This window comes from Oncorhynchus gorbuscha, linkage group LG13 (genome assembly GCF_021184085.1).
Source record: "Oncorhynchus gorbuscha isolate QuinsamMale2020 ecotype Even-year linkage group LG13, OgorEven_v1.0, whole genome shotgun sequence".
In the NCBI taxonomy this organism is placed as follows: Eukaryota; Metazoa; Chordata; class Actinopteri; order Salmoniformes; family Salmonidae; genus Oncorhynchus; species Oncorhynchus gorbuscha.
Window position 1 is genome coordinate 26,132,134 of NC_060185.1, and position 15,154 is coordinate 26,147,287.

At 42.6% G+C, this 15,154-nt stretch overlaps 1 pseudogene; it reads left to right on the forward strand.

The window, feature by feature from the left end:
* Positions 1-3,432: 3,432 nt before the first annotated feature.
* Positions 3,433-15,154, forward strand: part of LOC123992634 — a 28,430-nt pseudogene continuing 16,708 nt past the window's right edge.

A 15,154-nucleotide genomic window follows, 5' to 3' on the forward strand; every position in this document is an offset into this window, starting at 1 on the left:
AGACAGTAGGCAATTAAGGTCACAGTTATGAAAATGAGGCCTTTCTACTGACACAAAAAAATACCAAAAGAAAGATGCCCAGGGTCCCTGCTCATCTGCGTGAATGTGCCTTAGGCATGCTGCAAGGAGCCATGAGGACTTCAGATGTGGCCAGGGCAATAAATTGCAATGTCCATACTGTGAGACACATAAAACAGTGCTACAGGGAGACAGGACGGACAGCTGATCATCCTCCCAGTGGCAGACCACGTGTAACAACACCTGCACAGTGTCGGTACATCCAAACATCACACCTGCGGGACAGGTACAGGATGGCAACAACAACTGCCCGAGTTACACCAGGAACGCACAATCCCTCCATCAGTGCTCAGACTCTCTGCAATAGGCTGAGAGAGGCTGGACTGAGGGCTTGTAGGCCTATTGTAAGGCAGGTCCTCATCAGACATCACCGGCAACAATGTCGCCTATGGGCACAAACCCACCATCGCTGGACCAGACAGGACTGGCAAAAAGTGCTCTTCACTGACGAGTCGCGGCTTGTCTCACCAGGGGTGACGGTCAGATTCGCATTTATAATAATAATAATAATAATATATGCCATTTAGCAGACGCTTTTATCCAAAGCGACTTACAGTCATGTGTGCATACAAGGAATGAGCGTTACACTGAGGCCTGTACTCTAGAGCAGGATCGATTTGGAGGTATAGAGTCCTTCATGGTCTGGTGTCACAGCATCATCGGACTGAGCTTGTTGTCATTGCAGGCAATCTCAATGCTGTGCGTTACAGGGAAGACATCCTCCTCCCTCATATGGTACCCTTCCTGCAGGCTCTTCCTGACATGACCCACCAGCATGACAATGCCACCAGCCGTACTGCTAGTTCTGTGCGTGATTTCCTGCAAGACAGGAATGTCAGTGTTCTGCCATGGCCAGTGAAGAGCTCGGATCTCAATCCCATTGAGCACGTCTGAGACCTGTTGGATTGGAGGGTAATGGCTAGGGCCATTCCCTCCAGAAATATCCAAGAACTTGCAGGTGCCTTGGTGGAAGAGTGGGGTAACATCTAACAGCAATTACTGGCAAATTTGGTGCAGTCCATGAGGAGGAGATGCACTGCAGTACTTAATGCAGCTGGTGGCCACACCAGATACTGACTGTTACTTTTGATTTTGACCCCCCCTCCTTTGTTCAGGACCACATTATTCAATTTCTGTTCGTCACATGTCTGTGGAACTTGTTCAGTTTATTTCTCAGTTGTTTAATCTTGTTATGTTCATACAAATATTTACACATGATAAGTTTGCTGAAAATGAACACAGTTTAGTAAGAGACTGAAATAGTGACACAGAAAGAAAGAATGGGTTCTGAGATAGAAGGAAAGATATAGAAGCAAATAGATAAAAGGAAAGATAAGAGTAAAGACAAAGAAGTAAAGACAGAAGTAATGAGATAAAATGAAAGACATAGAAGTAAAGACAGAAGTAAAGACAGAAGTAAAGACAGAAGTAATGAGATAAAAGGAAAGACATAGAAGTAAAGACAGAAGTAAAGACAGAAGTAATGAGATAAAAGGAAAGACATAGAAGTAATGACAGAAGTAATGACAGAAGTAAAGACAGAAGTAATGAGATACAAGGAAAGACATAGAAGTAAAGACAGAAGTAAAGACAGAAGTAATGAGATAAAAGGAAATACAGAAGTAAAGACAGAAGTTATGAGAAAAGAAAAGACATAGAAGTAAAGACAGAAGTAAAGACAGAAGTAATGTGATAAAAAGAAAGACATAGAAGTAAAGACAGAAGTAATGACAGAAGTAAAGACAGAAGTAATGAGATACAAGGAAAGACATAGAAGTAAAGACAGAAGTAAAGACAGAAGTAATGAGATAAAAGGAAATACAGAAGTAAAGACAGAAGTTATGAGAAAAGAAAAGACATAGAAGTAAAGACATAAGTAAAGACAGAAGTAATGTGATAAAAAGAAAGACATAGAAGTAAAGACAGAAGTAATGACAGAAGTAAAGACAGAAAACAGAAGTAATGACAGAAGTAATGAGATAAAACGAAAGACAGAAGTAAAGACAGAAATAATGACAGAAGTAAAGACAGAAGTAATGACATAAAAGGAAAGACATAGAAGTAAAGACCTAGAAGTAGAGATATAGAAGAAAAGAGATTAAAGGAAATAAATCAAAGGAAAGACATAGAAGTAAATAAATAAAAGGAAAGACATAGAAGTAAAGAGATAGAAGTAAAGAAATGAAAGGAAAGACATAGAAGTAAAGAGATAGAAGTAAAGAAATAAAAGGAAAGACAGAAGTAAAGAAATAAAAGGAAAGACAGAAGTAAAGAAATAAAAGGAAAGACATAGAAGTAAAGAGATAGAAGTAAAGAAATAAAAGGAAAGACAGAAGTAAAGAAATGAAAGGAAAGACAGAAGTAAAGAGATAGAAGTAAAGAAATAAAAGGAAAGACAGAAGTAAAGAAATAAAAGGAAAGACAGAAGTAAAGAAATAAAAGGAAAGACATAGAAGTAAAGAGATAGAAGTAAAGAAATAAAAGGAAAGACAGAAGTAAAGAAATAAAAGTAGACAGAAGGAAAGAGATAGAAGTAAAGACAGAAGAAAAGAGATAGAAGTAAAGAGATATAAGTAAAGACAGAAGGAAAGAGATAAAAGGAAAGAGATAGAAGGAAAGATATAGAAGTAAAGAGATAAAAGGAAAGACAGAAGTAAAGAAATAAAAGGAAAGACAGAAGTAAAGAAATAAAAGGAAAGACAGAAGGAAAGAGATAGAAGTAAAGAGATAGAAGTAAAGACAGAAGGAAAGAGATAGAAGTAAAGAGATAGAAGTAAAGACAGAAGGAAAGAGATAAAAGGAAAGAGATAGAAGTAAAGAGATTGAAGTAAAGACAGAAGGAAAGAGATAGAAGTAAAGAGATAGAAGTAAAGACACAAGGAAAGAGATAAAAGGAAAGTGATTGAAGTAAAGACAGAAGGAAAGAGATAAAAGGAAAGAGATAGAAGGAAAGATATAGAAGTAAAGAGATAAAAATAAACACAGAAGTGAAGACATAGAAGGAAAGAGATAGAAGTAAAGACAGAAGGAAAGACATAGAAGTAAAGAGATAGAAGGAAAGAGATAGAAGTAAAGAGATAGAAGTAAAGACAGAAGGAAAGAGATAGAAGGAAAGAGATAAAAGGAAAGATATAGAAGTAAAGAGATAAAAATAAACACAGAAGTGAAGACATAGAAGGAAAGAAATAGAAGTAAAGACAGAAGGAAAGACATAGAAGTAAAGAGATATAGATTTAGTAGATAGGTTGTAGTGTTTTCATTGCTTCATGCCAGCTACAGTACACCCCACCCCCCCGCCACGCTATTTATACACACGGTCCTGCCTCCCCACATACCACACACACGCACACTCACACACATGGACGTAAGCACTCACACACGCATGGACATGAGTGCTCTCACACACACAGACACGTAACACTGGACAGCGTAGGATCGCCGATACAGACTATGAGAAAGGAACTTACGTGGCTGAACTTGCAGGTCCTGGATTCAACAGGTGGATTTATAGGGAAAGGCAGACAGAGATAGTAGGACCCGTGAAGAGCAGCACATGTGGTGCTGTGTCCGGGACACTGAGGTAGGCTAATGTCGCGTCTAATTGAAAATAACATTATTCTCCGCTCACAGCAAGAAAGCATGTGGATGTATGTTGTTATGCAAAGGATTGACAACATTGTTTTGTCACCAAAAATGTGTTGAGTCCATGAATGCAAATGTGCATTCTTGCAGAACAACAATGTTTTTACTGTTCCTGTAAGTCTGGCGACCTGTTTTAATTAAATAGGTTAGAATTACAAGCCATTCTCTACTTTATCATCTGTGTGGACCATACTACCACAGCTCCTAAAACGCGATTGTCAATTGTCTTTCTCTCCCTATGAAAGTGTCCTGGCAACAATGGCCATTCATTTAGCCAGGGCTCCTCTCCATTCGCTATATGACTCACAGTGCAGGAATGTATTCACCCATGCCTCATCACACTAAAAGTGGCACCAGTTAGCTGACAGTCTGTTGGGTACATTTGGGATCGGATGTGCTAAAAGAGCTAGCCTGGTCCCATATCTGTTTTGTTTTGGGTGATCTCGCACTCCGAGGCCCACGTGAGAAGGTTCTTTAATCATGTCAACACCAACAAGCCCTGACGGTATTCCAGGGCACGTTCTCAGAGCATGTGCAGAACAGCTGGCAGTCATTTTCAACCTCTTCTTGTCCCAGTCTGTAATCCCCACATGTTTTAAGATGACCACATTCATCCCTGTTCCTAAGAATTCCAATGCTTCATGCAACAATGATTACTGCCATGTAAGCACTCACTTCTGAAATAATGAAGTGCTTCGAGAGGCTGGTTATAGCACACATTAACTCCACCATCTCAGCCACCCTAGACCCACTCCAATTTGCTTACTGCTCCAACAGATCCATTGCTCTCAACACTGCCCTCATCCACCTAGATAAGAGATAAGAGATAAGAGACAAGATAAGAGAGAGATAAGAGACTACCTATGTGAGAATGCTGTTCATTGTCTACAGCTCAGTGTTCAACACCATTATCCCCTCCAAGCTTGTCACCAAGCTTAGGACTCTGGGTTTGAACACCTCCCTCTGCAATTGGATCCTGGACTTCCTGACGGGCCAACCCCAGGTGGTGAGTGTAGGCAACATTACCTTCACCACGCTGACCCTTAACACTCCCTGTTCACCCACAACTTTGTGGCCACGCTCGACTCCAACACCATTATCAAGTTGGCTGATGACACGACTGTAGTAGGCCTAATCATCGGCGACAATGAGTCAGCCTACAGGGAGGAGGTCAGTGACCTGGCAGTGTGGTCAGCAAGACGAAGAAGCTGATGGGGAGGGGGGGGCAAATCCCTAAAGACTTAAAATGGTCCAAACACACATGCACAGTCGTGAAGAAGGCGCGACAGTGCCTCTTCACCCTCAGGAGGTTGAAAAAGTTTGACAGTTATACCATTGAAGCATATTAACTGGCTGCATCACTGCTTGGTATGGCAATAGCACCACCCTCCATCGCATGGCTCTACAGAGGGTTGCGCGGACAGCCCAGTATATCACTGGGGCCGAGCTCCCTGCCATCCAGGACCTCTATATCAGGCGTTGTGAAAAGAAGGCCCTGAAAATCATGAAAGACCCCACCCTCCCAAGCCATAGTCTATTTTCTCTATAGTCTATAGTCTATTTTCTCTGCTATCACACGGCAAGAGGTACCTGTGCATCAAGTCTGACACCAACAGGCTCCTGAACAGCTTCTGTCCTTAAGCAATACAACTGATAAATAAATACACAGACTGAGTTTACCTTGTATATTTATTACATTTTAGTCAATTAGCAGACATTCTTATTCAGAGCAACTTACAGTAGTTAGTGCATACATTTTCGTACAGTTTTGTACTGGTCCCCCATGGCAATCAACAGCCCCGGCATTGCAAGCATTGCTCTACCAACTGAGCTACACGGGGTAGACCTATTCATTCAATATTTGCACTGTCTCAAAGCACACTCCAAGGGCCCCACACACACACACACACACACACACACACACACACACACACACACACACACACACACACACACACACACACACACACACACACACACACACACACACACACACACACACACACACACACACACACACACACACACACACACACACACACACACACACACACACTCCAAAAATCACACAAACACTCACCCCATCATTTTCTCACTCACACATAATATGCACATATATTTAAACTGCACATACATTTATACTTTCTTGCGTGTTAACATTAGAAGCCTCCTCCCTAAGTGTATTTTATTCACTACTTTGCAACACTCCACCAACCCTGATGTGCTAGCCATGTCTGAATCCTGGCTTAGGAAGGCCACCAAAAATATAACATTTTCCGACAAGACAGAACTGCCAAAGGGGGCAGAGTTGCAATCTACTGCAGAGATAGCCTGCAGTTCTGCCATACTATCCAGGTCTATATCCAAACAATTCTAGCTTCTAATTTTGAAAATCCACCTTTCCAGAAACAAGTCTCTCACAGCTGCCACTTGTTATAGACCCCCTTCAGCCCCCAGCTGTGCCCTGGACACCATACGTGAATTGATCCCCCCCCCCCCATCTATCTTCAGAGTTCGTACTGTTAGGTGACCTAAACTGGGACATGCTTAACACCCGTCCTACAATCTAAACTAGATGCCCTCAATCTCACACAAATTATCAAGGAACCTACCAGGTACAACCCTAAATCCGTAACCATGGGCACCCTCTTAGATATCATCCTGACAAACTTGCCCTCTAAATACACCTCTGCTGTCTTCAACCAGGATCTCAGCGATCACCGCCTTATTGACTGCGTGCGTAATGGGTCCGCGGTCAAACGACCACCCCTCATCACTGTCAAACACTCACTAAAACACTTCAGCGAGCAGGCCTTTCTAATCGACTTGGCCCAGGTATCCTGGAAGGGTATAGACCTCATCCCGTCAGTAGAGGATGCCTGCTTGTTCTTTAAAAGTACTTTCCTCACCATCTTAAATAAGCATGCCCCATTCAAAAAATGTAGAACTAAGAACAGATATAGCCCTTGGTTCACCCCAGACTTGACTGCACTTGACCAGCACAAAAAAATCCTGTGGCGTTCTGCATTAGCATCGAATAGCCCCCACGATATGCAACTTTCAGGGAAGTCAGTAACCAATATATTCAGTCATTTAGGAAAGCTAAGGCTAGCTTTTTCAAACAGAAATTTGCATCCTGTAGCACTAATTCCAAAATGTTTTGGGACACTGTAAAGTACATGGAGAATAAGAGCCCCTCCTACCAGCTGAATATTGCACTGAGGATAGGAAACACTGTCACCACCGATAAATTTACAACAATCGATCATTTCAAGAAGCATTTTTCTATGGCTGGCCATGCTTTCCACCTGGCTACCTCTACCCTGGCCAACAGTTCTGCGCCTCCTGCAGGAACTTGCACAAGCCCCCCTCCCCACTTCTCTTTCACCGAAATCCAGATAGCTGATGTTCTAAAAGAGCTGCAAAATCTGGATCCCTACAAATCAGCTGGGCTAGACAATCTGGACCCTCTCTATCAAAAATGCCGAAATTGTTGCACACACTATTACCAACCTATTCAACCTCTCCTTTGTATCGTCTGAGATCGCCGAAGATTGGAAAGCTGCCACGGTCATCCCCCTCTTCAAAGGGGGAGACACTCTAGACCCAAACTGTTATAGACCTATATCCATCCTGCCCTGCCTTTCTAAAATCTTCAAAAGCCAAGTTAACAAACAGATCACCGACCATTTAGAATCCCACCGAACCTTCTCCACTATGCAATCAGGTTTCCGAAAGATATCATAAACGCCATCAATAAAAGGCATTACTGTGCAGCCATCTTCATTGACCTGGCAGACTCAATAGCCTTGGATTCTCAAATTCACCAACTACTTCTCAGATAGAGTTCAGTGTGTCAAATCGGAGGGTCTGTTGTCCGGACCTCTGGCAGTCTCTATGGGGGTGCCACAGAGTTCAATTCTCGGGCCGACTCTTTTCTCTGAATATATCAATGATGTCGCTCTTGTTGCTGGAGATTCTCTGATCCACCTCTACGCAGACGACACCATTCTGTATACATCTGGCCCTTATTTGGACACTGTGTTAACAAACCTCCAAACGAGCTTCTATGCCATACAACACTCCTTCCATGGCCTCCAACTGCCTTTAAATGCTAGTAAAACTAAATGCATCCTCTTCAACCGATTCCTACCCACACCCTCCCACCTGCCCGACGAGCATCACTACTCTGGACAGTTCTGACTTAGAATATGTGGACAACTACAAATTCTTAGGTGTGTGGTTAGACTGTAAATTCTCCTTACAGACTCACATTAAGCATCTCCAATCCAAAATTAAATCTAGAATTGGCTTTCTATTTCACAACAAAGCCTCCTTCACTCATGCTGCAAAACATACCCTGGTAAAACTGACTATACTGCCGATCATTGACTTCATCAATATAATTTACAAAATAGCCTCCAACACTCTACTCAGCAAACTGGATGTAGTCTATCACAGTGCCATTCGTTTTGTCACCACAGCCCCATATACTACCCACTACTGCGACCTGTATGCTCTCGTTGACTGACTATGCTCGCTACATATTCGTCGCCAAACCCGCTCCAGGTCATCTATAAGTCTTTGCTAGGTAAAGCCCCGACTTATCTCAGCTCACTGGTCACCATAGCAACACCCACCTGTAGCACGCGCTCCAGCAGGTATATTTCACTAATCATCCCCAAAGTCAACACTTCCTTTGGCCGCCTTTCGTTCCAGTTCTCTGCTGCCAATGACTGGAACAAATTGCAAAAATCACTGAAGCTGGCATCTTATATCTCCCTCTCTAACTTTAAGCATCAGCTGTCAGAACAGCTTACCGATCACTTCACCTGTACACAGCCAATCTGTAAATAGTACACCCAACTACCTCATTCCCATATTGTTATTTATCTTCTTGCTCTTTTGCTCCTCAGTATCTCTACTTGCATATCACCATCTGCACATCTATCACTCCAGTGTTTATGCTAAATTGTAATTATTTCACCTCTATGGCCTATTTATTGCCTTTCCTCCCTAATCTTCTACATTTGCACACACTGTACATAGATTTTTCTATTGTGTTATTGACTGTACGTTTGTTTATCCCATGTGTAACTCTGTGTTGTTGTTTTTGTCGCACTGCTTTCCTTTATCTTGGTCAGGTCGCAGTTGTAAATGAGAACTTGTTCTCCACTGGGCTCCCTGGTTAAATAAAAAAATAAAAAATAAAACACTGACTCTACACACCTGCACACCCACTCACCCACTCACATACAAGCTGCTGCTACTCTGTTTATCTTATATCCTAATGTCAAGTCACTTACCCTATAAGTATTTTGTTTCCCTGCACATGTAAATATAGTATTGGAACTTACTTTTGAAATATTTCTTGCATATAGCATGCTTACTTACTTACTTTATTGTGTATTTCATATAGCTTATTCTTATTTCTCATGTGTTTTGTTCTAGTGATACATTTTTGTTGATTATTGCATTGTTGGGTTTTGAGTTTTTAAGAAAAGCATTTCACTATACTTGTGAATGTGACATTAAAATTTGAAACTTTCCTTGCCAAGTCCTGGTGGTGACAATGACCATAGGAGTTAGGAAGACAGCACAAACAGATCTCAGGCTAGGCTATAAAAGATCTCAGATAATGAGCGCTCTTCTCCCAGCCCTCAGCCATTGTAAACCTTGGGAGATTTGAGAGAGAGGGAGGCTTTGTCCCCGGCTCAGCGCTGCCACTGTTTACACAGGAAGAAGTGAGGAATGGCCCTCAGGGCAGAGCCCAGATCAGGCGTGCCTCTTTGCCACATTTGCATGACTGGACAGTTTAGGAAAATGTATGAAGAGGCAGTGATAACCAGGGGGAAAAAGTTGTGTTTAGTTAGCATAGCTCCACTTTTTGTTCCAATCAACTAGTATCATATTTTTTGCATTTGTTCCTGATATTTACTAATTTACAGCTACCTAAAACACTTGGGACTTGCTTGTGTAAAACTTCAACTAATGGGGGATGTCAGTATGTGTTAAGGATGGTTTGGTGTCAGCATGGGACCAGACTGAATCAACACGTGTATGAAGAACCAGGGGTTAGTTAGTGTAATCTCAGGACAGCTGCAGTAACAGGGAACACATAGAAGTATGTCTCTCAAGGAAGAGAGGAAAGAGGTCGGTCAGAGCAGAAGAAGTACAAAGGACCTCAACAAAACTGCTGTTTCCTGAGCCCTTGTGGAAGATACAGTTGAAGTCGGAAGTTTACATACACTTAGGTTGGAGTCATGAAAACTGTTTTTAACCACTCCACAAACATCTTGTTATCAACTATAGTTTTGGCAAGTCGGTTAGGACATCTACTTTGTCATTTCTCCAACAATGTTTGACAGACAGATTATTTCACTTATAATTCACTGTATCACAATTCCAGTGGGTCAGACGTTTACATACACTAAGTTGACTGTGCCTTTAAACAGCTTGGAAAATTCCAGAAAATTATGTCATGGCTTTAGAAGCTTCTGATAGGCTAATTGACATCATTTGAGTCAATTGGAGGTGTACCTGTGGATGTATTTCAAGGCCTACCTTCAAACTCAGTGCCTCTTTGCTTGACATCATGGGAAACTCAAAAGAAATCAGACAGAAAAAACATTGTAGTCTGGTTCATCATTGGGAGCAATTTCCAAATGCCTTAACGTACCACGTTCATCTGTACAAACAATAGCTCGCAAGTATAAACACCATGGGACCACACAGCCGTCATACCGCTCAGGAAGGAGAGGCATTCTGTCTCCTAGAGATGAATGTACTTTGGTGCGAAAAGAGCAAATCAATCCCAGAACAACACCAGAACAACACCTTGTGAAGATGCTGGAGGAAACAGGTACAAAAGTATCTATATCCACAGTAAACCGAGTCCTATATCGACATAACCTGAAAGGCTGCTCAGCAAGAAAGAAGCCACTGCTCCAAAACCACCATTAAAAAGCCAGACTATGGCTTGCAAATGTACACGGGGGGACAAAGATCGTACTTTTTGGAGAAATGTCCTCTGGTCTAACTGTTTGGCCATTGTTATGTTTGGAGGAAAAAGGGGGAGGCTTGCAAGCCGAAGAACACCATCCCAACTGTGAAGCACGGGGTGGCAGCATCATGTTGTGGGTGTGCTTTGCTGGAGGAGGGACGGGTGCATTTCACAAAATAGATGGCATCATGAGGAGGAAAAGTACGTGGATATATTGAAGCATCATCTCAAGACATCAGTCAGGAAGTTAAAGCTTGGTCGCAAATGGCTCTTCCAAATGGACAATGACCCCAAGCATACTTCCAAAGATGTGGCAAAATGGCTTAAGGACAACAAAGTCAAGGTATTGGAGTGGCCATCACAAAGCCTTGACCTCAATCCTATAGAGACTTTGTGGGCAGAACTGAAAAAGCATATGTGAGCAAGGAGGCCTACAAACCTGACTCAGTTACACCAGTTACACCAATTGAAAGGCAATGCTTCCAATTACTAATTGAGTGTATGTAAATTTCTGACCCACTGGGAATGTGATGAATGAAATAAAAGCTGAAATAAATCATTCTCTCTACTATTATTCTGACATTTCACATTTTTAAAATAAAGTGGTGATCCTAACTGACCTAAAACAGGGAATTTTTACTTGGATTAAATGTCAGGAATTGTGAAAAACTGAGTTTAAATGTATTTGGCTAAGGTGTATGTAAACTTCCGACTTCAACTGTATATCCCCTACCTACTCCCCCCCCTCTTTCTTCTTTCTCTTCCCGTCTCACTATCCCCGGTTCTCTGGTCTTAAGGCCAGCCTTAGTCTTATCTGGAGCGTCCAAGACGATGGCCTGTGGAGAAATGCTAGTGTTCATAGGAAGTGGAGGCAGTCTTCTGAGATTGGGTGGCAAAGCACTGATTAGTTATGGTTCTCTCCTTGTCTTCATGGTCCTGTCTGGAGGAAGGATTTCTTGAGCCATCCAATATTGAGAGAGATATATGAATCAACCCCATCAAGTAGTTTCTATGGCTCTTAGACTTGAGGTCACTGGCTGCATTCTGCACACACAGCTTATCTGTTGAGATTCTCTAATACTGTTTCTAGCAGTCTCCCATTCCACTACGGCTGCTTTGTGGGGTTACTAGGGCCACTGTGTTTGACAGGCTTGCTGTTGTGTTGGGCTACTCTGTAGGGCTTCCCTATTATGCCTAGCATGGAGATATTCTGTTAGGCCCAATGCCTGATGCACCGCTTTGGCATGCCAGAAGCAAACTGACAGGCTGGCTATCTGGCAGAGCCTGCTTGGAAAGAAAAGAGAGAGACAGGGAAGGAGGGAGGTAAGGGAGGGAGGGACTGAGGGAGTGAGCGAGAGAAAAAAAAACAGTGTGTGAGACTGCGCTCAGGAGACACTGTCACAGTGTTTTTGACAGTGTTTTGGAGCACTAGCGATATCACTGGGACATTAGAGAAGACAAAGTCCATAAGGAGCACATGGTACGTACTACAGGAAAGCTTTTGAACAATCTACTGAAGGAAAGCCTTTTGTATAGCATAGCAACATGGCCTTTTTTTTCCTGTTAGCCAGAGGTGTCTTACTAGAGAGTGACTTGTTTCTGCAGTGCTGATAGACTGTAGCTCTGTGTAGACTAAATAAGTTATTAGCTGATAATACTGTGTTAGTACACAAGACATGGGATTTAGTAGCACAGAGAAGATTACTGTTGTTGAGTCTGGCCTCTTTTAATTTGAGGATTTAAGAGGCGGTTGTTCTGTTTAGTTTGTTGACGTTAATAGGTTTTAGTATGCTCCCGTCTGTGTGTGTGTGTGTGTGTGTGTGTGTGTGTGTGTGTGTGTGTGTGTGTGTTTGTGTTTGTGTGTTCATGTGTGTTCCTTGCGAAGTTTATTTCTCTTTGTCTACTATTTCATTTCACTCCAGATACGAACTTATACATACGAACAACAAATTACAGACACACACAAACAATGACAACATCTCATCTGCCCAGACCTGCATGCTCACACCCCCATCCCTAATGCCTGGTCACACCTCCATCCCTAGTGCCTGCTCACACCTCCATCCCTAGTGCCTGGTCACACCTCCATCCCTAGTGCCTGGTCACACCTCCATCCCTAGTGCTTGCATTACTGTTTGCCACTTGGCCTTAAATTGTATCAATTTGTTTTTCCTCGGTTTCCCATGCTATTTCAATATTTCAATAATAAATCATTCGATTTTTCCGTTGTGTTAATAATGGTGGATTGATTGAGTTCTACTTTTTTAGTCTTTGTTTTTTCAAGATGAGTGGTGAGAAGAGAATCACCCAGCCCATTGGGTATCTCAGTACACCCCCATAAGTTTCTACGTATTCCAGTAGCTAGGCTGATTAGTGTGTTCACCTCCTGGCTCACGTGTATGTGTTGTGTGTCTGGGCGAGTGTGTTTCTTTGATGATTTATAGAAGGGGGCTTGTTTTGGGTGTTATTAAATCATGAAGAGTCTATTGACCCACCGGTGCGTTAATCTAAGTAACATAATAAAAAAATCCCCATCAGAGTCCGTCAGTTTAAGCTAGAGATCATTTATTTTGCATATGGGCTGCGGCTCAATCCCCCACATCCCCCTATGTCAGCCTTCCGCATCTGAGGTGGAAGGTGGCCGAGGTACACCGGTGTTTGTCAGACCATGAGACATCCCGAAAATCGTCCGAACGGTTTGGCCTACACTCTATGGAAAGATGGGGTTCTCCATTTTGCTCTATTACCCCCACAATTGTCACAGACTCGTCTGAAGATAACTTATACAAAGGAATAGAAGTATGGACGTAGTTTTGTGCCAACAACAATAAGGGGTTAAATATGTGTAGAAAAAATATATATACTATATTTCCTTAACTTTCTTACTGTGTACCTCCTCGATATATGACAGACACTTCAGAACCTTATTCCTTATTTGATTTTTATTCCTTATTCCTTATGATTGATGATTGGTTTAATGATTGGTTTAATGGGTGCAGGTAGCAAACGGATGAGATAAGGGGTTTGTGTGTGTGGTCATGGTGTGTGTGGTCATAGTGTTTGTGATCATGGGCTGTGTGGTCATGTGTCTGTTTGTGGTAAGGGACCGTTTAGTTGAGTTGTTTTTGTCGACCTCTCTCTCCCCCTGGTTCTGTGTAGTCAGTCATCTGTTCTATCATTATTAGGTTACGTCAACACCAAACACAGCCAGTCATAGCATGCCCAGAAAGGCTGACACCCAGGCAACGGTATGTGTCAGCCTTTTCATACGCTTTCAGTTTGAAGTTCTGGCCTGCCCCACACACAGTATCATAACCCACAGCACACAGTATGTGTGTGTGTGTGTGTGTCTCTCTCACACACACACACCTGCTATGTGTGGTCTGCAGTGTGCGTGTGTACATTCAACAGATGAGTTGGTCAGATTCTACAGACATGACAGTGCAGTTGGTTGAGATTGTGTCATATAGCCCGAAGATAAAGAGTTTAAAGGTACCTTCAAAAGCAAAACCATATCCCCATTAGTCACCTTGCTTCCTGGTGAATTTCCAACTCAGCTTGTCTTTTGTTGTGGGTAACAAGTCTGTCTGCTGATAAGAAGAAAGTGACTCCCTGGAAAAACAAATCCTTCTATGGAGGGGTTGAGTTCCATGGTAGACCATTGCACCCCAATACACGTCAAGTGCCACAGTGCTTATTGAAGAAGTAATACCTTAGGCAATAGGCATGACAGGCAAATAAGTGATCAGGTTTTAATGGGGAGGTTCCAGCCAGGGGCTCTGTATCCTGGGACTCTCCTCTCACCATCTGCCTAGATACAGATACTGATAAAGAACAGTAGCCCTGGTCCACTGCCACCCACACCACCCTCCATTTGATCCTGCTACTACTGGAATAAGTGGGCACTTATCTAAGCCTCTGGTCCTAACCATGTCCCTTACACAAATACCTTGTTGTTATTAATCTGTACATAAAAGTGATTAAGTTCTTTAACACTAATGATACAAGCTGTTGAATTGATTACCTATTTCTGCCACGTGTGCATGCATTCACACACACAAGCACCCATGCACACACATACACATGCACACACATACCCATGCACACACATACCCATGCACACACGAGCACCCATTCACACACAGCACCCATGCACACACAGCACCCATGCACACACATACCCATGCACACACAGCACCCATGCACACACATACCCATGCACACACATACCCATGCACACACATACCCATGCACACACATAACCATGCACACACATACCCATGCACACAGAAACATATACTTAGTGGATCTCCAGATCGTGACTATAACTAATAGACCTAGATAATATCCAACTCCTCAGTCTCCTGCGTCCCTCACTGAGCCAAACACCACTTCATGCTTCCTTTTGACCGTTTCCTCCATTTACCATGG